Source organism: Neopelma chrysocephalum, unplaced genomic scaffold, assembly GCF_003984885.1.
Source record: "Neopelma chrysocephalum unplaced genomic scaffold, ASM398488v2 Primary Assembly neopelma1_22, whole genome shotgun sequence".
In the NCBI taxonomy this organism is placed as follows: Eukaryota; Metazoa; Chordata; class Aves; order Passeriformes; family Pipridae; genus Neopelma; species Neopelma chrysocephalum.
Window position 1 is genome coordinate 29,540,311 of NW_020897689.1, and position 26,900 is coordinate 29,567,210.

Consider the following 26,900-nt stretch of genomic DNA (forward strand, 5'->3'; position numbering starts at 1 on the left):
ATAACACTCAAAATTAGCAGCTGATTTGCACATTTTACAGACAAATCAGATGAACTAAAATCCTGATTTTAGTATAGTCTTCCCACTGCAGAGGTGGAAGTAGGGGGTGGTCAGGGGAAAACACAAAGGAATGCAAAGCTGTCCACATTGGCCAATAATTTTTAAGAAAACTCCTGACACTGCCAAAACTAAAAGCTTTTGCTGCTTTCACCCACCTTTAAACATAGGTTAGAATAAAGACTGTGCACAAAAATAACACATTTTTACATTTTACACAGTCTCTTCTGACCTTTTAAACAGATTCCTAGGTATATTTCAGTGTTTATGCATTTGAATAGCAAGGGAATTTTCTGTCACTCTGAATGCTTTACTTGCTTTGCAAAGGGTTCACTGTCTTCCTCAAAGATGAGCAGATACTCATTGGAGCTCAAACTACCCAGAAGGGCTGGTGGGCGAGGGGGGGAGGAAGACCCAAAAACGCAAACTAAAATCAAGAGTTACAGCACCTAAAACTTCTGTAAGGGCACAGTGAACCAATTTGGAAATGTCTTGTTGCAGCTTAGCAGGAAAGTTCTCAATCCGTTCAGAGCAATCCAAAATAAACCTCTCAGATATGAAATCAGAGTGCTCACATGGGGATTTACAAATCACAAAACAAGGTCTTTGTTTTGGAGTTGCTTTGGAGCCAAGCTATAGTTTGGGGTTCGAAGTGGGGATTCAAGCCAGTGACTTCATAGTTGAAAGTCTAAGGGGTTGGACTCATCTCTGGTGAGTTTTTTGTAAAACTAAGCTCACAAACTAAACTAATGTATTATTAAAGGCAATAATGAGAAAGTTTCTCTTAATGTAAGTGAAATCATCTTATTAATACAAATCCCAGTGCTGTGTGTACTATCTTGCTCAAGTATCTCAAACTTCTATGAAGATCTTACAAAGCCTCCTGGTCCTGAGCTGTTTCCCCCAGCTGAAATGCAATTGACTCCAAAAAGGAGTACAACAGTTATCTTGCAAATCAAAGCAACACTACACAATGGTTTATGCCAGAGTTAGAGAATGTCAGATCAACTGAACCTCACTGAGGAAACTCTACAGCCAATAAGGTAAATATAAACGCATCTAGAGTGCCCTATAAATTTTAAGGACATGTATTCCATTAATTGAGAAGCTGCCAGTAGTTCAAAACAAATGCTATGTATCATCAGATTGCTCAGACCTCTTGCTCTTGAGTTCCCATGGTTTCCTCTTTGCAGTTCTTCACAAATTGTAATTGTCAAACTTGAAATCTGGCCAATACATCTAATTAGGGAAAAAGGGCTGATGGCCGTACTTCAAGGAGAATTGCCCATAGATTTTTAATAATATTCAGGAAGCTGGGGTAACTTTTTTATTCTAAATTCACCTCCTTATTAAGGTAATATTCAAGTACTGTGGAAGACACCTGATAACCCCAAATTTTGCCTTTAAAACTATCTGACCTCTAACTTTCTCTCTAACTTTCTCTGCACCCTTCTATTTCTCCCACACAAACTCTCTTATTCAAAAATTATTCTGAAATAACATTGTAAGATGTGCAGTAGCTGAAGCACAGTATCTCTGACCTATCCACCACTCAGCTTTTCTGCCCCTTTGATCTCGAGCTCCACACCACTGCTTCCAAGCAAAGACTGCTGTGAAAACAATTGCGCTCCTTCAGTAAGAAACAGACATGCAAGATCTATACCTCTTCTACATGGCAATTAAGTTTTCCTTTTAAAATTAGTTTAAATATTTATTGGTCTAAGCTGCCAGTTTAATTAAACATTTCTTGTCCCAACTCCAAGAGTTGAAATTTTGGGGCTTCAGAATGCTTATGCCAAAATCCATTCTGCCAAAAGCACATTTTTTTGTTCATTGCCAGCTGAGTATATAGAAATTGGCTCTGAAAAATAGGCCAGGGCCTGTAACACTGCACCACATGCATACGAAATGCCTAAAGGTGCCAGCAATATGTACTGCACACAGCTTGACTTTACAAAATCAGCAGGTCAAGACATGGAGTAAACTCCTCAAAATTAAAGCCAGAAAGCAATTCGTTTTTGTTGTGGTTACTGTATCTGTTTCTATCCCACTAACAATAGGGTGTACTGAACATTCTCACAACTGCAATAGAGGTTGATGCCTGCTTGTACATAGGTAAAGAAGTTCTCATTCTTACCAGTTCTCACATGCAGTTAAATCAAACACATTTCATTAGTCTGCTTTTCATGCAACATTGCCCCATGCATCTCAGAGTTTTCAAACTTGCTGTCACAGAGAAACAGAAAGGAATCAGGGTCATGGACACCCTGTTGCTGATATGCTAGTGTATCACTAACAAAAAAAATAAAAAAAGAAAAAGGAGGAAAGGGAAAAAAAAAGAGCATCTCTCTCCATACCTAGGTTCACAAGTGATAAAGGCAGACGTACACCAAGGCAGTATGTTAAAATGCCCAATCAAGGGGAAAAAAAACAAACAGAGAAGTTGTATTTTCTACCTAGAATCACGGAACCATAGAACAATGTGGGTTGGAAGGGACTTTAAAGATCACCTCATTCCAATCCCACTACCATGGGCAGGGACATCTTTCAGTAGATCACCTCTGCCAATATGCAAATTCCAAAAAAGGGAGGGCAAGATAGATTAGACCCTTTTGCACATTTCTCAAAGTTCATCATCCTGGAGTATCATGAGGGAAAAAAGGAACAGATAAATGATATGGAAAAGATTATAATATAGAGAACAGTTTTTTAAAACAGGGTTACCCCCCACCCCCAACTGCTCTACAACTACTAAGTAGATTTAGACATGGTCCATATACCAGGGTGGAGAGCTGTCCACCAAAAGCACTGGGCACCATAGGCTCAGTAATCATTTTCAATATCATCTCTTTTCTTCAAACAAGACTCACGGGATTAATTACATAGAAGAAGAATAAAGACAATTCAATTTAAGGATTAGAAATAGCAGTTTCCAGTGCTAACAACACACACACACTTAACAATGGAAGGTAAATTAACCTGAATTATTGGATTACGGTCATTTCACTCACCCAACTGAGGGTTCCCTGGAGGTATATTTATGCTGTATTCACAGGCTAGCCCTAACCTACCACTCACTGGCTGGCCCAGAGGAGCCAGGCTCAAGCTCCAGGAGATTAGCTACAAACAACTACACAAGGGTCACATTTTCAACTCCATTCCCACATGCCCTATCCCTTGAGGATCCTGTGGGGAGGACAGAGTAGATTTCCTTCTATGTTTTTTCTATTTGTGCAGTTTTGTCCATGGTAAACTGCTCTGTACAGGCAGATTAAGCCTTCAAACAGCCCTCCACTTTCTTGTGCTCCAGTAGCTGTGCCTACGGTACAAGGCAGGTACCATCTTTATTGCACTCCTTTTTCACTTCGGAAAAAAAACCACAGTATGCAAGGAGAGGAGAGGAGGAAGGCGCTGTAACAGCCTCTAATAGATTTCCCAGGCTGTATGACTGGGGGTGAGGCTGACAAGGTGGATCACAAAACCCATTTTCCCACAGTGCAGACACAACCAGTGTCTAGCTTGATATAGGACAGACTTCAGCTCTTCTAGATATTGATCCTCATCAAGCACATATGCTTACACTGCTTTTCTCATAAATTACATCAGCTTTGGTTTCACCTGTGAGACATAAAGTAAGCTTTCTTCCGTCAAGCACATGGACAGGAACTAAAAATATATAGAAGAAATGTACACCACAGTCTACACATAAAATAATGCCAACATTGATCCATCTATGCAGAGCTCTGCTAGAGTATTAGTGCTGCCTAAAATATTTCTGCCTATGCTTGTTCTCTAATAAAACTTTCATACAGAAATGAAAACTTTTCATGGAAAGTGCCTGCTTTCTTCAGGACATTTTTCACTGGAAAGTCAAAATCCTACTGTTTTCACCCTGAATGTCAAATCCTCAGTTTTTGGCCAAAAGCATAAAAGCCTTACTAAAAAATCTGGCAATAGAAACCGGACAAGTTTTCTATGTATTGCCTTTTATCAGAAAATTACAGACTTTTCTACAAAATTATTCTGATCAGGGATTAGGGTTAGGAACACTCCATAAAAGAGACATCTGTATACACATAATTATTTAGCAGACATTGAAGCAATCAATAGATTTGCTGCCCAGTTGTTGTCAGTTCAATAAAATTTGTTGTACCCTGTAAAGGGTCTCTTAAAAGCAGTTCTTCATAGGCCACATTCAACACATGTGGAAGCATTTGATGGACGTTAGGCCTAACAAATTTTTAAATAAGTGATTAGAGAATCATCCAGATGCTCTCCTTCAGTTCTTTTATCAAGCATAAACTATACTGTTGTATAACAAAGGGCAGTGCTTGTGTGCCAGGCCCTCATTTTTACTACATAGCCCCTAATCCCAAATCACTTTCCTAAGCTCCCACACCTGGCATATTGTCAGAGAAAAACGATGTGTCATGGAAGAAAACATTGGAATATCAAACTGCCCCATTTAACACAGAGATTTTTCCACAGAGACAATACAAAACAAAAAGCAATCTAGATCTATATAAGAGAGATACATGTTAATTAATAGCCCTTGGCAAACAGACTTGCAAAATGGCAATCCTTTCTTGTGACTTGGGCTGCAAGCACATGTACCCTCAGACTACAGAAATAAATCCATTCTCCCACAGTGCCAGAGTCTACAAGCTCTTCAGTGAACCTTTTCTTTTTTTCCCCCAGTGTTTGTTATTTTTTCTGAGGAGAACCAGCAGAAATAACCAAATAATTTTAGAGAGACTGCCTGTTTACACCCAGTTGACTTTACGCTCACCTGCTCTGATCCTTCTTTGGCTCCCTGACGTCAGGACCACATTCACACACAGATGAAACCCAGACAGTGGTTAGAGACTGTGCAACCAGTCTCTAAACTTAGGCACCTAAATTAGCAGGTCTGAACGTGGCTGTACAAAATTAAATTTCTCAATACGATTTATCAAGTAGATAAGAATTATAAGCTCACAGGTACAAAAGGTACAGACACACTGCATGAATCGCCTTTCCTCAAGTCAAGACCAAGGTAAACTTCTAGCCCTGTACTCAAAAATTCATTCCTTACTCACCATCAACATACTAGAAACAAAATGATCTTGGTTAGCAAGGATAAATTTGGCCAACGTCAAACAGCCAAGGAAGTGTCAAACAGCTAAACGGTAATATATATCCTATGAAATTCACGGAAAATTTTCATTTAATTTTATTTCACTGTAAAGAAATTCACCACTGAAATAATTTCAGAAAAAAATAAACCAACCAACAAACCTACTCAGATCAGCAGTGAGAGAAATTATTTTTCAAGTCAGTTCTTATCTCAATAACAGTCAAAATACTCAAAAAAATTAATTGCTCAGTCAGGAAGGCAGCAGAGATTCAGTGGGCTCTCACAAAGTCATGTAGCATCCTTCCTTGTCCTCAAGAATTAATAGCTACAGTTAACACCATTTCTTTGTGGTTTTCAGAATAAAAATCTACTCAGTCTGAAGGTCAACAATTCCTAATGACATACTGGAAACTACCCCTAAGGGTTTTGTTTAAGAGATATTTATATGTAGGGCCCAGAAACTGTACAAGGATGTAAACAAACCACTAAACAAAGGGTATCAGCAAAACAGCTTTGAATATCATGACTAAAAACCACAGTGCTTCAAACAACTGAAACTATGACAAAGACAGAGGCAGAGCCACATATACATTAAGGAGTCTACCAAAGTTCCGTGTGTGATACATCAGCAGCAGCTCCCTTTGCAGTGCTGTTAACAAACAGCTCCTCTAATGCACAATGAAAGGTGAATTTCTGATATATAAACAGAGATAAGAGCCTAACCTTGCCTCTGCATTATCTGATGCTATACAAAAATAAGAGTATGGAGAGTAAGGGAGATAGCAGAGAAGGGAATTGCCCCAAGTACCAAACTCCTTGCCCATAGCTCTATGTGAATGTGTGCACAAGAAACAGCTCTAACCAAAGATCTGATTCTGAAGTATTGAAGAAATACTTGAAATCGTGAATTGGCAGGCAAATCCCATGGTTTCCAAGCCTTAGATGACTTCTTCAAAATCACTTGCTCACTGAATCAGTGGCTATGTCATTAAAGAAGACACAAATAATAGTGATTTTGTTCAGGAGTAAGCAGAATTTTGAGGTCCTTCCTTCTGGTTTTAGAAAGGCTTTGCCACAATGCCTGCTACTGCCTCATGAACAAAATAAATGTAGCATTAACGTTAGCTGCAGATTGGCTAAGTCTACTCCTTTCCTTGGGAACTGCAAGTTTCTGTCCCTTTCTACAGGTCTGGAGAGAAATTATAGCAGCTTCTCTTTTCTTGACCTAGACCCAAGCCAGAGTACATAGAATTTCTTATGAAATGAAATAACAAAAAAATACCACCAGCACTGAAACATTCCACGGACAAACAAAGTGAAGAACCTAGGAAATGGTACTGCGTGGTATAGGGTCAGAGCCTCTACAACTATAAATCATGAAAACTGTTTGGACTATAATGCCTTTCAAAAAATTCCACTGTTTTGTTATCTTAAGGCACATTTTTTTCAAGCATTTCTATTTCAACTTAATATTTATTATGTGCCTGATTCTGTACTAACTGGAGGCTATGGCAATGTTTTCAGTGAACTCAAAAAAAACATTATCGAGCCTCTGAATGTTTCTTAGTAATCTTTTCAACCTCCTCCTGATTCTGCCTTAAGGTCAGGAAGAACAGCTGATATATAAATTAAAAAAAAAAAAAAGGAAAATAAAAATACCTGAAACTCCAGAAGAGTGCTTTAAAATGTCAGGACTATTTCTTCTACAGCAATCAACTCATAAGTCTTCTAAACATAGTCAATCTTCCCTGACTTTCATGTTTTAGGGCTACAAGAGAGACTAAATTCAAGGTGTTATCACAACCTAACCTTCATCCCCATCATGCTACAATTTATCATCATGAAAGAGTACATGAAATTAGAAATAGTTTTGAAATACAGGATGGGGGAGACAACTGCCTCCCCACTAGCAAGGATATAGTAAAGAATGCATATAAATCAGAAAATTTCTGATGTTTCCTGACCAATCACCTACACGAGTGATTGGGTAAAGTCCCGGGGTCATGTGTATGTTAGTGAATGGTGGCAGGTATATAACTCTGTGTTTATTTGTGAGACAAATTGGTACTATGCTGCAGTTTCTGACAAGGCTGCACGTGCTAGTTATGAGCAGCCCACAACAAAAATCTGACTCATAGAGGTCAACTCTGGTGTTTATATTACTTTATTTGTATCAACCCAAATGTCAAAATAAGTACAATTTACTGAAACCAGACTCAGTCACAAATTATACACCACAGAAGACACAGCACCAAATGCGCATAATGAAACACTTATTGCTTTTATAATCAAACTAAAAAAAAAAAAAAATTAAAAAAGAAGGTATTCACATAAAAATCTCTTCATAGCACATTTTTCTGTAACCTGATGATCTGTCCCACAGCACACAAGAGGCCACAGAGCTGGGTGAGACGAGTCACCGTTCAATGACTGCGATTTTTACTGCAGCACCAGAAGCACTGATGGCCAAGGCAAAGTTGCAGAAGCTGTTCCTATCTGAAGGTAAGCAGTTTCTAGCAGGGAGCAACAGAGAATACAAGATGTCCTAAGACCTTACCACCTCACTACCCTTCTTCTGTCACAGCCCTAAAGGCGCTCTCCCTCTCCAGTGTGCAGCTCAGACATCTTCTCAGACCACATACTGCATGGAGAACAGAATACAAAGCAACAGACGTAGCCTGTCCTACCCGACTGAGAAGCACTTTGTAACCCAAAGCACACTGCTCAAAGCTACTTGCCCAACACCCATCACAAGAAATACTTTTGTAATTAATGTGGCTGTGAAGGAGGCTCTGAGAGAATTTGGTGTTTTCTTCAGCACTTCTCTTACATTACCTAGCAAACAGAGGAAAATTGTTTCTTTTTTACTAAGCAGAGAAGCTGTTAATATTAAAAACAAAACTGAATCTCTTACTGAGACTACATTTTCTTTTCTTTTTTTTTTTTACAGGAGCATCTTGTGAACCAAGACAAACATGTGAGGCTTGGTTTGTGACCAGCAAAAACACATATTCTAAACATCAGTGGACTGCAAGTATCCCTAACTTTTGCTACTGGTCTCAAAGTCTTTATATAGGACTTCAGCTTGATTCTATTATATTTCTTACTTAGAATAAGAGACTAAAACTGACCAACACAAACCTCCCACTTAGAAGACCCACTGTAAAATATGCAAAGTCAAACAACCAAGGAACAAAACAGCTCCTGCAAAAGTAATTCAAAGCATTTTTTATATTCCCTTCTCTCACGTGTGGCTGCACATTTGTGACTTTAAGTGGACGAACCTTTCAGAGTGGAATGACTTTACAGAAAAATCCATGTCTTGTGCCTTTCCTACGGACACTTGATGCAAACAACCTAAAAAGCCCAAATGCACACCATCTATAAACATCCAGTTGGAAAGCATCAAAGCAACAAAAATCACCCTAAGTGATGAATTTGATAATCTCAACAATATCTCATTAGTAAATTCTCTGTGGCAGAAAGTACATTGGCCTACGAGACCACACGGCACCTTACACATTTTTGTAATCACTCTATTATAAATAAATAATAATGAACTATAATAGCTTAGAGTTTTTTCCAATCTAAAATATATATGACAAACCCAAACAAAAACATAGGGTTACATGCAAGTATATTTGTCATAAACCGGACGTGCCTGTCTTGTATTGGCCTTTTTAGCCACCAGTGCACTTGTAACAAACGTGCGTAGAGTCCTTCCCAAATCTTCGTTTGCGAAGCCTAGCCATGATGATATTTGTCATAGTGGTGGTGATGGGTGTACTACACTTTCTGGAATGGTCTAACATATACAACTTCTGGACAAGAGCATGCAAAACAGCCACAGCAAAACAAAACACAGTATTAAGGCCTGCTTAAGATAAGGAGCTGGAGATCATAACATAATGAGAGCATTTCTACAAATACAAAGTAATTTAGTTAGTGAGTATGCAGGGGATTCACAGCTAAAACAACAGAATGAGAGATCCTCTGCTCTCCCAAGCTCCGTAGTGTGTGGTTTTCTCCTAGCTCCCATGCATGGTGAATGGTAAATGGCAACCCCTCTCTGCCTTGGAGAGTGTCTGTACTGCAGAAAACAGCATATTGTAAGGACAGTTAAGCTAAATTTCAGAGAGAAGCTGTAAAAGTTGCAGCAGCAGTGTAGCAGAGTGACCCACACTGCATTTTGCCCAGACTGGCTCCAGGACCCAAGTTAGACATTTAACTACTTAGTATGTATACCTTTACACCTCAGCTCACTCAGTATTAATTTGATGGTCTGATAACACTATAGCTTGCAATACTTAAAATTACAAAAGACTGTAGACAAGATCTTAGAAAACTGAATGAGGGGTGCATTTTCTGCTTACCAGTATCTGCACGCAACCAATTTTATTTTTTTTCAGATGCCAGTATATGCATCAGAAAAAGAAAATAAATTAAAAAAATTAATAAATTCTAGTTTCCACCTAAAGGCAAATGCTCCCACTACGGACTCAACTCCTCCTAACTGAAGGCTTCTGTTTATCCTCTTCTGATTATACTGAAGCAGACCGGTAGTTGTAAACAGTAAGCAAAAAATATAAACTAAATGCAAAGACACTCATGGCTAATGTGAAAAATAACATTTAGCACATTTATTCTAAACCAAAGCACTTTTAAAGAAGATTTTATTCTGTGTTATAAACTTACATGATGGGAGGTGTTAGGTGCCATATCATCAGCGTTAGGTTTACATGACTCTTTGTCATCACAGCCTCTCATGTTTCTGAACTGGACCTGCTCTAGTAACAGTAATGGACCAACTCAGTCAGAACACTCTGGTTTTTACAACAATGCCTATAAACTCAGGATTCTGCAATTTTATCACAAAAATATTGATCTATACATTAATAATTTATGTATAAACCACATTTTTACACATATTATTTGGAAATCTACTATACTTAAAACTGAATTCTCAAATCCAGAAGTTTTTTGCATTTTGTTTTCTGAAGGAGTTTTCAAAAGTGTTCCACTAGCCCACTTTATGCTTTGAATTTTGTAAAGAAAGATACTGAGCTCAAGAATATGCTAGTAGTAATTATTTAAGTACAGCACCAACTTTCCGGAGGGGGAAAAAAAAATAAAGACATCTTCAATACTACCCCCGTCCCCCCGCCGAAATGTTCATCATAATTTTTATTTGCTATTTCTTCACTTTTAAATGTGTTTCCTACTGCAATCTCTTCAGCCCTATTTCTTTGTTGAAAGATATACAATTAACACTGCAAGGTCACCCCACTAGAGAACTAATACTTGCATACCACCTACAATATCAAGCCAGTCTGTACTCAAACCTATTGGATCACAGTGTCATTAACCTAAAAGTCAAAGGTCCATCCGGGATAAGTCTTCTTTCCCCAGCTTGGAGTTCCACTCGCAGTGTGCCAGAACATAGTGACTCCAAAAGATCACTGCAGTGTATTTCCTGTTGTTTGTCCAGAAAAGAGACTGTCTTGAAACCCTGCAACTACACACAGCTCCCAACAGTAGCTAGAGAGGAGAACAAACAGTGCCACCTTGCAGAAGTAACTTTTCTACCAAGCTTCCAATCTTGCCAAAAAGCAACTGCTGGAGGACAAAGCTGCATCAAAACCAAACTCCAAAAAACAAATCAAACCTCAATAGTAAATGATTCTTTAAAAAAAGTTTTCTTTTCAAAAGCTCATTTTCCCTGCTCACCCCAACACTTCAATATGCATTAGGATCAGTGAAATTATGCCAAAAGGGACAGTATGCTCCATTCAAACAAAACTTTAGTGTTAGCAGTATCCAACATAAACTTTGTGACTTTGCACGACATTCTTCTACAAAATAAACTCAAGCCATTTGCCAGCAATAACCTACATATTGATGTGGTATTAAGAGAAACTTGGAGGCTTCAGCTGGGAGACAAACCCTCAACCAACCACTAATTGGTTTTTATGGTGTGACTCATAGTTTAGTAATTTCACAGAATTTAATCACAGGGCACCCAGAAAGATCAATTAAAGAACAGGCTCAGAATTTTTTTTAGAGCCCTGTGTGAGACAGGGGAAGGCAATGACCTCAGCAGCTTTGCCACAGAATTTTATGAATGAACAAAGGATTTAAAAGATAAGTTTAACTAACCTTGTGTTTCCTTGCAGACCCTTTCATTGCTTTTACAAAGGAGTGAGTTTTCAATTTTTCCTTCATTTTAAGGATTGTGTGTTGTAGCTACTGTTTATTTTACAACTTCATTTACATATGACTATTCTGTGTGTGACTTGAAGTGCTCCATTATTTTTTGCTATATCTTCTTTTGTATCTCTCTCAATAAAAAAGGAGGGGGGGAAACAGAGTAGGAATAAATTCCTTTAGATTCTTGAACAAGAATCACATCATGGATAGTACAGAATTCCTCTTCACAACCACCCACCTCCCCAAAAATGATAATCCTTCTTAAAATGGACCTAACAACTTCTAATGCAAAGAAAATTATAATGTTATTTTGGACACAAAACTCTAGGATTTCCCTTGTCTCTTCATTTATTTTCAAGCATCTTTATCCCCACAACTTAACAAAACGAAACCTGTGTTATTCCCCCTTTCTGCTTTTTACTATTGATTTTTTTTTTTGTAAAGTGAATGAAAATAATAGTAAAATGCTGAAAACATTTTTCTCAGTTCTGAAAAGGTTTTGCACAAACTTACCTAATCTGATAGGTCTTACTTGTTAATGTTGTTCTTTTGTGCAAATGTATAGAATATAATCCAGACTAGTACTGCACAGCTGTGATGAAAACCTCATTCCCTGCTTTTCTGGTTTTTGTTCCGCAAAAAGCTCTTCTTCACTAAGAGCTTTCAAAAGAGGAGATTTGACTTATTTTCCTAGCCAAGTTAAGTGAAACATGATTATACTGAAATGGTCTGAAAAAGTGAGGATTTCTGCAGATCTACTAAGCCCTGTTACGATTATTTCAAATATTATTTAAATAGGAAAAAGACTAAATGCATCACTTTTTCTTACAACAACAAACACCACCAAACTGTCATGCATGTTACATGTGAAAACAAGATAAAAGAAGAATGAAAGAGGATATTTTGTGGGCTTACATGTTCTCTTAAAAAGTACATGAACACTCAAGTTGGTGTTTTACACCTGAGTTTCTTAATGTCTTCAGAGCACAATTTATCTATTTAATAGGTACGTATTTAGATTTACTGTCTTTTTACTGACTTTGAGATGATAATGCTCACTTCATGACAAAAGATGGAAAGTTATGATATGGGAGAGTGGATTGGGAAGAGATTTTGTATCAATGAAGTTGCTGCTAATATTTTACAAGATTCACAAGCCCATTACAAGACACTGTCATACAACTCAGCATAAGAAGACTTTCAGTATCTTGAGATTCTCATAATTCCTCAGATGAAAGCAGTGACTACATGGATGGATGCTAGGAGGGCATCGAGGGCTGTAATAGCTCCATTTTGCAAGAATAATCAAACATTATTGAAGAATATTGGATATTTGAAGGAAAAGGAGGATAGCAAAAAGGCGCTGATAGCCAAGCACACTGGGGTGTAGGAAAACCAGATTCAGGTCTCTGCTCTGAATTAGAACAGGATGTTAACAAATCTGCTAGCGGGGAGGAGGATGTGTTTTAAAGTTCCCCGCTTCATCCAGAGGCAGAACAGAAGCATTTGAGTAATGAGAAACTGCACACCTAGCTCTGCATCTGCACCAACAGCTTCATTTTCAAGAGTTCACAGCTCCCTCTAAATCACATTTAGACCAGAGCTTAAATGTTAATTATGGAGCATGTGCATAATAATTTTCTGCTTCCTTCTCTCCGAGAGTAATGGGAATGCTTTTAAATGCCTTTTGTTTGGTTTCTTACAGACTTACTTGGTTTCTTAATATATTACAGGGCACTTCCTGCACTGCTAACAGAAGCAAATTTCCCACTGCTAGTGGGAGTTTTCCCTAAGTAAGGTCAGCAGATTCGGTCCCAGGGGAGTGAACTGATCTTCAGGCTTAGCTACCCTGAAGATCAAGCAGAAAGCAAAACAGACATCATTCTTGTTTAGAATTTGCTACTATATTGTATTCTTCTCAGCCACATCATCCAAGAAAAAAAAAAGGAAATGTATTGCTGCAATAATCCTTTCAATTAAGGCTCCCATTACAGTGAAACAGCTGCTCACTACAATACATCTTTGTCATGGAACTATTTATTTCCCAGAAAACATTTCTTTAGTTAAGACAGATGCAATAAACCAGATCCACGGAAATAGCAGAAATCAAAGCAGTGAGCAAAATCTGACCAGCTAAATATCCCTGAACTGAAAAAGGGGTGCTTTCTATGAGGGCACAATTTATTCCTCTGTGTTGACAAAAAAGCCCACTCAAAGTATGTCTGGTGTCTCACTCTCAACATAATGTCTGAGCTACAACTGAAATATCAGGATAAGCCCCTCACGTGTACATCATTAGAAATTAAAAATAAAACACTCCAAAAACTTCTGTCCTCCAGCTAATCAGTGGTGTTCTTGTGGACCTATAAAAGCCTTTTGGAAGGCCTGCATAATAAATATTTGATGGATAACCTCTTGCTTATTGTGTTAGATGCTGCTCTTGGCATGTAAAGACAAACAGATCAGCATCTTGCTACTGCCTCCTGCTCCACACATACATGCTCACACCCCCCACCCTAGCCTGCTGAATGCTATTTGTTTATTTTACTAATAAGTCCAACTCACATTAACTGTCACTCAAATATAAACAACAGTTACAAAAAGCATTATCATTAATAATTTAATACAAGCTTTGTGAGAGCTTGCAAATGAGCAGTTTTCTTGCTTAAAACTCAGTCCCTGCAATTGCAACTCCACACAGCTTGCCTATGTTTCAGACAATGGCGACAACAGGAGGAGGGGACATTTTTCTTTCACCTACATGTTCCCAATGATTTGAAAGAATTCTTGTCAACTGTACCTCTGTTGGTGACCAGTTACCGCTATGGAAACCAGGGAAATAAGGAAAATCACCTTCCAGTCAGATGACAGATAGACTATAAGGTATCCTAAAGACAGAAGACCCTAAGAACCAGCATTATCGATACAGTTGGACTCTATGATCTTAAATGTCTGTTCAAACCTAAGTGATAAGACCAGCCCTGTATTCCTGTCTTCAGGCATGAGGTCCAATCCAACATTCATTCTTTGCCCATAAAGGCCTGACAAGTCCTCAGGCTGAACGTAGTACCACATCTATACAAATTACAAAGATACTTGTCTAAACACAGTTGAAGATGTCAGGGCCTGTATCATTGCAGCAGTAAATGATTTCTCAGAGCAATCAGAAATACAACTGGTGAACTGTCAAGACTTTGCTACCTGGTTCTCCTTTAACTCTTAAATCCTTTGTAAAAAAAGTAGTTAATAAACAGTATCTATGTGTTGTGTCCTCCTAGTTTCTTGTTCATTCACTTAGAAGGGTAGTTCTGTGCTCATGAAAAGAAAAAAGCAGTGGAGCACAGATCACTGCACTAGGTGACCAAAAAACAGACCTGTTAAATCACACAGGAGAAAGCAAGGTAGATTGCTTCAAAAGAAGAAATGAAAAGAAAAATACAAGGCTGCAGTACTCTTACAGTGAAAATTGTCTTTGAGGCTCACTATGACATGAAAGTACAGTGCTGATCTAAGAAAAATAAGCATCAATCTAGACCTCTACCTGAGGCTTTCCAAATTCCTCAGGATTCAGACTCTGAATTCAAATCTGTTATAGACACAGAAGCATCCACAGGAAGTCAGGCTTAGCTATGAAATCTGATAAAAGAGGCCTAGTATCTACCAATTACTGTGCTGTAAAGCCGGTATTACTTTCTGTCATAATACTCTCCTGTCAAAAGGTGTACATACTCATCCATGTGAGAGGATGAAATTCAGAATAAAAGAAAATAAAACCCATGCTCAGCACTCAACTTGAGGAACGAATCAGGTACCTCGCTTCCCTACCAGAACCTTTTTGAAACAAGATGAGATAGTGTGAGAAGGAAAAACACAGAAGAAGAAGAAAAATAAATTATGTATGAATTTTAAAGAAATAGTGTTTACCTCTATGGACAAATTTCTGGTATTACCAGAGAGTAATTCATAGAAAAAAAAATGGTGCTAGGAACTGCAGTGAGAAGTAATGCTAATGCCATCACCCGCCTTGCTGGCTAATACTGTCCAAGGCTCACTTCTTAATGCTTCTTCAGACATCATCTAGTGTGGTAGATTCAGGACATGACCTACTGTAATGTGACTGCCTTCAAACAAGGCAACAGCAGTGGAGTGAACGTGAACAGCTGCACTGCTTTAAAAAAATTGCACAATGATTTTATTGGAATTCCTCTCACCTACAGGTCAGTCATAATAATAAAAACACATACCTAATAGTTTAATGGCTTTTTGTAGTCTTCCTTTATGACAGCATAATAAAACATGGTTGTTTAACACACAATGGTATTAGAAATGAGAATAGGGAGGCCCAAAATGTGTTTTATATTCTTCCTACTCTTTTATTTTCCAAATCTAAACATAATCTTCTAAGACAACTTGCAGTTCTTCTGACTCTTGAACTCTTGAAAACAGTTCAAATGACCACAGTCATGCTCCGAAGTCTTCCAACATTGCCCATAATCTTAACCAAATCACCAGGAAGCTTCAAGCCAGCACTGTTCATTTGGCTGTTCATTCGGCTGTTAATTCTGTGTAAAATAACCCAATAACCCTCCTGAAATTACTTCACACATGGACAGAAAACCTCTGCAAACCATCTGACTCTTACCTTTTACATACAGGTTTGCTGGAGACATTGAGCAAATTATTTGGATAATGTGGGTTTGGAGGCATTGGTTGGGTTATTCTACTTTCCACCATCACAGGATGTATTCTGGTTCATAAAAGAATCACATCCCACTTTAAAATTAGATGGGTCTTAAGGCTCACTGTGTTTATTGGAAGCTGAAACCTAGAAAACTATCAATGGTGCACCATGCATACACAGTCTCTAGATGTTGTGCCAGCATCCTCATTTAACCCAGAAAGTCCTTCTCCTCCTCAAATATCCCCCAATCTAAATCCGTAACAATTTATTTCCCTTTTCAGAATGACAAAGTAGCAACGTTATTTTAAGATAAATCAGATGTGCTGCTTCTTTCTTACTTGTGTACATTAGCATCCTTCTTTGTTTGAGTCACCACACAGTCCTTATCAGGACTCAGTCTGAATTGACCTTATCAAAGTATTATCTAGGTTGTTGAGCATAACCTCATTTTAGAACAGATATTTTCATTTAATTCTTTCTTTTTCCAGTTGCCTCATGATATTTATTTACTCTTCTCTTACAAATATATTCCAAAATTTGAAAAATACAAGTTCACAGGAGTACATACGCAAGAGCATTTCCCCTTTTTTTCTGTATTTGAGCCAGTATTTTCATTCTTCAAGCTAGGGTATCAAACTCACTTTTAGGAGGGAGATTACAGAGTCTTTAAAACTTTAGCATTTAAACTATTTGGATCTTATTCCTTCCTCACATACAATAGTTTTTCTTTTTCCAATCTCCTTCCCAGCAGGTACTTTAGCCTTTTTCTCTGTGTTTAACAGTATTGTCCTGATTCAAAACTGAAGCACACGGTCCTGTCTCTAAAATTTGGGGCATACACAGATGTTTAATTCCTACTTCATCCCTATTACCAGCCATGCTTTTTATTACTTTATATTTATATGGATGAACACATTTTTATTCCTTGTTTCAGTTTCCCTTGCAGAGTTTAACTGTGCTTGACTTCTAGCAAATTCTATTTCATCTAAACACTTCTTGATCTCTAAGATAATTCTCCTTCTGCTCATTCCTTGCAAACTCTCTGTTTATTCTTAATTTTATTTGTGGGAGTTGTTAGTTAGCAAGTTAGGTCTGGAGTTCACCCCTAAAAGCCGCCAGTGCTTAAGATGGGAGTTCTAGAAAGACTGTTGCATTTTTAACTAGAAAATGTCACCACATCCAAATGCTTGAGGCTCTTCAGTCACTATCCAGTTTCCCTAAGCTTATGTTGCACTTCAGGTTAAGAAAACATTAAAGACATTTTTTTTGTTAATTTTGGATCACAAGAGTAGTGATGACTAACTCTCTCTGACGTCCTTAGACCCTCCAAACCCAATTTTAAAATAACACCGGTTCTTCACAAGTCAGTAATTGTTAGAGAAGTTGTTTACCTTAGGGAAAGAGTTGGCTGTATGGTTATTAGGATCATTCATCCTCTGATTTGTAGCAGAACACAACAATTGCGTGTTGATTTTCTCCTCTAGTATTATCTGAATCCGGTCAGATCTTATCAACCTCTTACCTCCTTCCTGAAATGTAATTTTGACTTCTAAATTACTCTACTGTAGATGTAGATTCAATAATATCCCTCCAATTTCTCTACAGTCTGCTTATTGATTTACAGAGCTAAGAAGCCACAGCACTGTAAACATTCAAGTCCCTTTTATATCTACATCATACAGCTTTTGACAGAGCTCGATCAAGACATCTCAGAATCGTCACAATGAGACTTTGCTGCCCCAAGGACTGATCTATCCCTGCTGCAGGGAAAACAGGGCAGGAGAAGGGGTGTGGCTTGGATGGAAGGTCATGCTTGCTGCTGTGCTGTGCAGGCTGAGCAGCAGAAGGGAGGCAAGTGTTGGATCTCACGCTATCACACTCCTAGCAGCAAGCCTGGCTTTCCAAAGCACTGTCACAGCTACAGTGGAGAGCAGAAGGGTGCTCAAGGAAACTGTCTCCTTTGTCAATGTCTACAAGCTGAGCCTGCTACCAATACATTTCCAAAAAAGAAAAAAAAAGCTATAAGATTTACAACCAACAATCAATTTCCATTACAAGCCCTTGACACCAGGACTCCTCTGGACTCAGAGGTGTATTCTAAATGTGGATTCTGAAATGCAAACAAATAATGCATATAAAATTAAAAAATTATGCCAACAAACAAAAAAACCCTAAGAACAACAAAAAGGACCCTAAGACTTCTCAATCATTTACATATGAAACACTCTAAAAAAAGAAAAACAAAGCAATTTAACTCAGAAATTCATTCTTCAGGAAGAAGAGGAGAGAACAGATTCTTGAAATTTGGCTTCACTGGCATATCTAGCAACACCCTCTTTCCATCAAAATCTGTGGCCTATCTAATCAGTATTAGGATTGTAAGACTACATGACGCATATTCAGTCATATTCTACAGTCAAAGATGCTGCTATTTTTATATGATTTTGTAAAACGCATTTTCATAATTTCATTATTTAATTCAATTTAAAAACATGTCCCAAGGTTCATTCTGAGTTTAAAATCCTCTCACAACCACAGCAAGCCCACGTCAGATCCCAAATCTGAGAATGTGAGAACACTCAGGAAAGCACTCTTGTCAGTGCTCAACTTCACAGCTGGGTCTAAAGCACACTTCCTGCCCTTGTCTCACTCCAGCTCATGGTAGAAATTTCTCCTGACACTTTATTGATGTTAAATAGAAGGACTGCTAGCTCATAGCAAACTCCCCTAATCTACTATATTGTTTCTAGATTAGATTTCTATTTCTGCACTTTCATCTTCCAAATATAACAATAATAAAAGTTTTATTTTGTACATACTTCCTGGAAAGGAAGAAAATTGACTAATTTTTAATTATTTTAAAAAAGAAGAATACAAAGAACAGCTAGAAAAGTAATCCTCACAAGCCCCAAAATGTAAAATTTTTATTATTTATGTGTGGCATATAGCTTAATGAATGGAGGGGGGGGAGTAAGGAAGTTTTCAGAGTTACTGCCAAGAAAAAAAATTCCTTATCTTTGTCTCTACATTACTTCTCCATGAAATAAATTTGCATTTACCTGTACCTTGGGATAAAAAGGAAGCTTTGTTTTGGCTCTAGTTCTTTAGTCACTGCTAGAGTTAAATTAAATAATGTTAATTAAACTGTGACAAATTCAGTCTAAAACTAACTGTCACCAGGGCAGGGGATAGGCGTGGAATCAACTTAAAACATTACAATAACTAAAGAAATCACTTCCAGATCAAACCAAAACTGATTTTTTTCCCCTAAAACAAAAGTTATTCAATACAAAAGGAGAAATATTGCTTTAAAATAAATTCAGTAATACAAAATCTACTGCAGCTATAAATGTGTTCAGTTCTACAATTAAAACAGTTTGTAATAGCACCAACCCTCCTTAAAAAGGCATTTTTCCCCCCTATAATTTAGGATTTCCACTACCATCCAAAAAAAATCCTCACCAAAAAACCCACTACAGTCTAATTGCAAACACCTTATTTCCAAATCCTCCAAAGAATATTTGACCTCTGTACCAAGAAACACTACCCTTCTTTATATTTGAATCTTTCTAAAGAGCCATATAATTGATAACCATACCAAAAAAAAAACCCATATCAATTACTTAATTGCAAGTTAAAATAAATTTCTAGTTATTTTCTCCTCCTGACTTCTGCATTCTTGCCACAGCTCTGTTGGCTTCGTTTGCAAGTCTTCAATAAACATACTGCTGAGTTTCTGCCATACCCAGGTCCAAAAACATTGCCAGCACTCATATAATACAGAATAATGAAAATGAGTGGCACCTCATCTAATCAACCACCTACCGTGAATCCCTGTCTACAAATTATTCTTTGGAAGCCAAAAAGTAAAACAGCCCAGAAACTGGACTCTATATTCTCAGAGTGGAATATCCCATCTGGGAACAGCATTACAAGGCAGTAAGAAAGGCACAGGTATTTTTTATCATACACAACAACTTAAGACAGGTACAATATTTGTGTACCCAACACTCTCAGTGCAATGTTTCTTGCAAGATCACTTTCCCTTACTTTAAGGAGTTTTTAATTCGTTTCATAAGAAAATGTTTTGATCATAAATAGTGAGAAAGCACACAGTACCAATAAGAGAAATGTCTGCTGGCTCATAAGATGCAAGAGGATTTCTGAAAGTGGTTAATGTAAAGGTATTGCTTCATTTTCACTCTTACATTGCTAAACCTTCCATTAATAAGTATTTCTTATTGGATTTGGCCCAGTGATATAAGTAATATGCTCAACCGTTCACTCCCAAGAGAATACCTTTACAATGTTGGAAGTGGAGAAACCTAGATGAGATGAAGTGTCTTGAGCCAAAACATGTTTATGTAGCAGCCTGGCATGTCTCCATAAGAAAACATGCCCAATCCAGTAGAAACCCCATTTTTTTATTGCAGAAAAGCATTTTCAAAGTTATAAATATATCCTCATACGAAAGCTTTGCGCTAGTACAAAGAAACTTGGTAGTTTGAAAGATATTTCCAAAAAAAAGAACAAATAATCTTTGCGGTCACACAGGTAAAATGTGTGTGAAACCCTTCTCAAAAGCACATAAACATGTAGTAAATCTACATCAGAATAGGTCAAGTTGTACCACCCAAAACCATGATATTTTTCATTGAAACACATATTTTAAACAAGTTTTAAAACATATGCCTTCCCAGTGTAACCAACTCATACATTCTAATTTATAACAAGTCAATGTCCATTCTGGGACATGACCCAAAACTGCTCTAAAGAACGAAAATGCAGTGTACAGCTCATTGATACTATTAAAAATACAGTAAACAGGTACAGCTTTTACCCCTTGCAGGGGGGAATAGGGTTTCAGTCATACACCTCAGATGCACAAAATGGGTACCTCTATTTTTGCTGCACTTTCAGATGGTGAACAGCCCACCTAGTTATCCTCTATTTGAAGTAGTCTAACTACGATGCCCCAAAAATAATATACCGATAGGAGGTGATATAAGTGTCATGAGATGGAAATAAAACCAGTCATGAACTCCAACTGCTTGAACTAAAAGCATCTCCTCAGACTGAAGCAAAGACTTGCAAGTAAAGACTCGTAAAAGACTTGTAAGCTTAAGATGCACATTCAACTGAATTTCTATTCAAAGCAGGCAACAGAAACCATGAAAACAAGTCTTTCCAAAATCAAAATCTGCATTTCCAACCTACCAACTCACTATTTATACATATAATTTAAGAAAAACAGGATTTTTAAAAGCCCCATATTAGCTACATGATTTGTGTTTTTCATTAAATCCTAGTAATAACATTGTTGGGTGGTGAAAATTCTTAGAGCTAGCTTAAATGGAAAAGATCAAAAATGTTAAGGATCTTTTTCACAGCTTTGAAACAGAGAAAGACGTAATATTGCAAACATCAACATTTCATAATAGCAGGCATGAAGGACTAGTCCAATGTATCTGTTAGTGTACACATTAGGATGTTATATTTTTTAAATGTTTCAATTTTTTTTTATACAACTTAAGTAAGACACTTGTCACCCCTAAGAGGGTTTTAACAGGACTAATGAGGGAGAGGAATTCTGTTAAACTCTCAAAATCAAAATTTGGTTCACTTGGTTTGGGTTTTTTAAGTTATTTTCAAGTGATTTCTACATATAAACCTTGGGTAGCAGTTCATTCTGAAGCAACATTCAGGAAATTTTGAAAAGCTAAAACTGAATCTTTGTCAGAGCAGAAGATTCAGTAATATAGAAAGTACTTTTCCTTTTTTTTTACTGTAACCTCTCAACCATGAATATTTCAGTGCAAGATTTTACAGTTAAGAGGTTAATAATCTTTTTTCTCTTTCATGAGTATCACATAAAAATACTCACTTAAGCTCCTTTTTTTGTTCAGAAGTCTTAATACCTCACAGTGTAGATGAGGTCTAAAATTATGTTTCTAATGTAATATTTTTGGACTCAGTGGAGGCTTAAATGGTCAACTCTGAGCACTATCATGAGAATCCTACTTCTATTCAGTAAATATATAGGTTCACCCAGTTTTTAACTTGAACATCTGAATTAGATATCCAAAGTCAGATGCTTAAAGTTAGTGTGAAACTCATGGAATTGAGTGCAGCTGAGTGTAAAAAGATGGATAGTAAAAGAAATGCATTATAGAACAGATTAATGTACATAGGAATATTGTTTGCATAGGAAAGTCAAAATAATATTTGTATAATTTTTTTACCAAATTCACTTGGATCAATACTCCCCTGAAAACTCTTCAGCTATATTTGGTGATCCAAATTTGTTAGTGTAACCCTCTGCATCTTGCAATTCTATGCAGATTATTGCAAATCACGAGCCCTTTAATACCTACAAAACAAATTCCGCTGTTCCATTTATTTACCATGGTTTCAACCACACTCAAAATAATGCTCAATTAACAATTATTTGGATTATTGTTCCTCATTTTATCAATCTACACATTTTTAAAACATCATTTTTACTGATCTGAGTGCTGTGCCAAGTTCATTTTTTTCAATAGAGGTACAAGTTTTGTCACGCTGTATCTTAACTCAGAAGCAACCCCATTCTTTTTGCCATTAACATAAGCAGACTCAGAAAAATCTAGTCCGTATGTGAAATTAACTGATTCCCTCCTCATTTTTTTTTTGCTTGCATTGTTACTGGCTACAGTCTTATTAGTCAGAAATTATGAATTTAAACACAGTAAAGTCAAAATTAACTAAATGTAAATTCATATCTGTTAGAGAAAAAGAAAAAAAGCACATAAAACAGTTATTCAGTACTGTTAAATGAACCATTGACAGGACAAATCTATGTTTTAGTATTTCTATAAAAACACCATGTGCAACCCTTTATTAAGGATGGGGACATAATTACAGTAGAAGTTAGACACAAAGCAAAAACCATCACTAATATAACAATCTCAAAATCAAAGAAGTTAGAAACTAACCTATTGCGCAGTTTAGTGCATATTTGTCATATCTGGAGAACTGATCAGGTTACTGATTTTAGAGATAACTCATATAGAAAAATGCTAAGATCACATGGTTTCACAACACATGTAAAGAGGTATATGCCTCAAAAGCAGTTCCCGTTAGCAACTCTTGAAAAATTGGCCCAGTCAAGTTTTAAATTACTCCTGTAGACCAGAAATGTTATTTGCAATGAATGCTCTTTTCACAGTTCTTTCACGCAGAGTAGCATATTTTGCTGTTTAATCAGATTTGTAATCTCTGATTTCAAGGATTATAAATAATAGAGCTGAACAAGAGAGTTAATCAAATACATTTTTGTCTGCACATAAAAGCTCTGGAAAATATTCTTCCTTGTTCAACCAGTTTCATGGACAGTTTAGCAGCATTTCTGCAAACAACATATTCAGCTACATTTTAAATAACTCAGCATTTCAGTTCTAACTGAAGATGTTTCCTAGACTTCAAAAGACGTTGATTTTTTACGTGTCAGTTAAAACTGTCTTAAAACTAACATATGGCACATAGGCAAAGACACAGACAGTGCCTTATATCCCCATGTTTAAGGATTAATAGTACTTTATCTTAGTAATTACACTTTTTAAGAAAATTAAATATTTAAGGGGGAAAAAAGCAAAAAAAATTACTCATTAAGCTTTAAACACTATCTGAACTATTTCAATGAGTATAATAATTTTCCCCAATGTTTCTAACCTTTTTAAGTTTCTGACCAAATTTAAATTAATCTAGACTGACATCGTCCATTCCAGATTAATTTCTAATTCTATAGCCTGCTGGAGAGAAGTTTCATAAGTTCAGTAACTGGAAAGTGCAAGGTGGTAAACTGAAAAAACAGATGAAAGTTCAAGAGATAGGAATGTTGGTCAGAGATTGTGACTGAGGAGTTGAGTGAGTCAGGAGATGATGAGGAAAGAAAAGCTTAGTGGAAGGAGACCAGAAAACTCAAAAGAATAAAAAGACTTAATCAAAAGACGTAAGATTTCAGGAAAAAAAACAACAACTTGAATAAAACAGAAAGAGAATAGAAGATTCAAAAATACTATTTGAGTGACAGAAATTAAAGGGGGGAAAATACAAGTAAAATATATAAACATATTGGGTTTTGTTGTTTGGGGTTTTTTAAATAAACTTTGTTTCATTAAACTTTTGACTCTGTTTTACTGGTGGTTTGGCTGGTTTTAGCTAAAATAGTTAAAGATTTCCCCTTTCTTCTCCATCCTCTGGACATTAAAAAAAGAGAAATCCCTCAACACTTTCTAGAAAGATACACACACACACACAATTAAAACAGGTGACAGTGGAAAAATGTTTACACTCAGAAATACTGAATTTATGTAAAAAATTAATTTTCACAGACACATCATAACATGATATTCAGGAGAAGTGTAATGCCATATGACACACAATATGGGGAAACTATCCAAAGTCCTAAGGAAACATTTTCCTCTGATGAAAAATTCCTGCCATCAGTGATGCAAACTAGATGACTATCGAATCACACAGGAATTAGACTTAATCAAATAGACCTTTTTAGAATCTAAAAGAAGACAATTAGAATATCTCGCCATTGTCACTCTTGGCATCTAGAAAATAGCTCTGTTTATCCTGTCAATCACTTCTCCCGGCACGCACAGAAAGGGCAGCAAAAGTAGAACACACAAAACCAACAGGGTAATTGCATAGTATCTGAAAAGCTGCAAGCAAGTTCCCATTGAATGCTTCTCTCTCAACTACTACATTCAGCACTTTTAAGAGAAACTTAAACTCACAGCTGGACTAATGTTCCATTCTTACACTGTCTTTGTAACTTCCCCCTACAAAAATGGCAGACAGCCTTACCTAGAGTGGGATTTCCCACCTTTTATGCTTACTTTATTTATTTTTCAGGTCTGTTTTTCCTGGCTCCACTGGATACTTACACAATCAACATAAACTAAGCTCACTCAATTGGTATGGATCCTTGCCAAAAGACAGTGAATTAGTTTAGAGCGACTGGTAGAAACTGCATGAAAAATGGTTGGGGAAGCAGAGTGTAGGAATTAAGGCATAAAATACAAATGCTAATCGAGCCTTTACCACTTCTGTACTGTAATACTTTGTGAAGATGGTTTCTTCACCAAGGGGTGAGAGATTTGAATCCTATAGCTAACAGACCAGATCTCAAAAGCACCCTATTTCTCATCTGATTCCTTGCCTTGTTTTATAGCTCTGTCAAGATACTTCAACTGCAATTCATAAAGACTCCCAATAAATATTATTAAGGAATAATTAAGATCTATCTCACTCCAAGCAATTTCTGAAAAACTTTGATTTATTTATAACTTATATCCTATTTAATAATAGTACCCTTGTACAATTTTCTGCACTTCTTTTCCATTAGCTTAGGTGTCAAGATGGCCTTCTATGATGGGTGATGGCAGCAGTTGACGACAGACCAACAGATGTCATCTACCTAGACTTCTGTAAGACCTTTCATATGGTCCGACATGACATCCTATCTCCAAATTAGAGAGACAGGGATTTGATGAATGGACTATTCAGTGGATAGGGAATTGGCTGGATGGATGCATCCAGAGAGCTGTGGTCAATGGCTCTACGTCCAGGTGGCGAGTAGTGTCCCTCAAGGCTCTGTTTTTGGGACCAGTGCCCTTCAATATCTTCATACAGTGACACAGACAGTGAGATCGAGTTCACCCTCAGCAAGTTTGCAGATGACACCAAGCTGAGCGGTGCAGTTGACACAACAGAAGGAAGAAGTGCCATCTAGTGGGACCTGGACAAGCTTGAGAAGTGGGCCCAAGAGAACATCATGAGGTACAACAAGTGCAAGGTGCTGCACCTGGGTCAGGGCAATCCCACACATGAGCACAGACTGGAAGAGGAACTCCTTGAGAACAGCCCTGCCAAGAAGTACCTGGGGGTTCTTATGGATAAAAAGCTGGACATGAAGCAACAGTGTGTGCTTGCAGTCAACAAAATCAATTGCATCCTGGGCTGCATAAAATGCATTGTGGTCAGCAGGTCAAGGGAGGCGATTCTGCCCCTCTATTCCACTACGGTGATACCCCACATGGAGTGCTGCCTCCAGCTCTTAGCTGGTCCTTAGCCCAGGAAAGATATGGACCTGTTAAGACAGGGTCCAGAGGAGGGTCATGAAGATGATCAGAAGGCTGGAACACCTATCCTATGAAGACAGGCTGAGAAAGTTAGGGTTATTCTCTTCCTGGAGAAGAGAAGGCTCCAGAAAGACCTCATTGCAGCCTTCGAGCACCTTAAGAGGTCTTTTAAAAAGGAGGCATTATAAAAAGGAGGGATGGCTTCAGGAGGGTTCTGAAAGCTCATTTTTCATGCAGACCATGTCATATTCCAGGTGAAATAATGCCATAGAAAGGAACTCTTATTAGCACTATCAGACAGTCCTGATGCACTTTGGGGTGAGAATGGTATCATGGTTGGAAGCCCTTCAGCACCAAAACCAGCATATTGTAAAACTACATTGTAAGGAAATTTACAGTATTTATTACAAGTTAGATCACTTAATTAGGGACCCCTGGTGGCCTAGTGGTTAGCGTGCAGGACTCTCACTGCTGCGACCCAGGTTCGATTCCCAGTCTCCTGGGCAGATGGAGCTCGTTAGCCCTGTGAGGCCATCCATCTATGAGAAGGTCACTCTAAACAAACCTACATCCTGAGGACCTCACTGCCATTGTCCAAGCTTGCTTGGCCCCGGCAGATGAACCTTAGGATTAAAGGGTGGGCTCAGTTCAGCGCATGCTGTGTCTCACCTAAAAAATCCATTGCGCAGGCTTGAAAGGTAAAAGA

The 26,900-nt window shown here is 37.5% G+C and overlaps 1 protein-coding gene across 1 annotated transcript in view; it reads right to left on the reverse strand.

Annotated features, from left to right (window-relative positions):
• The window catches only part of PIEZO2 (piezo type mechanosensitive ion channel component 2), a 298,924-nt gene that overhangs the window by 219,634 nt on the left and 52,390 nt on the right, over nucleotides 1-26,900 (reverse strand). The gene's annotated exons all lie outside the window — the stretch shown is intronic.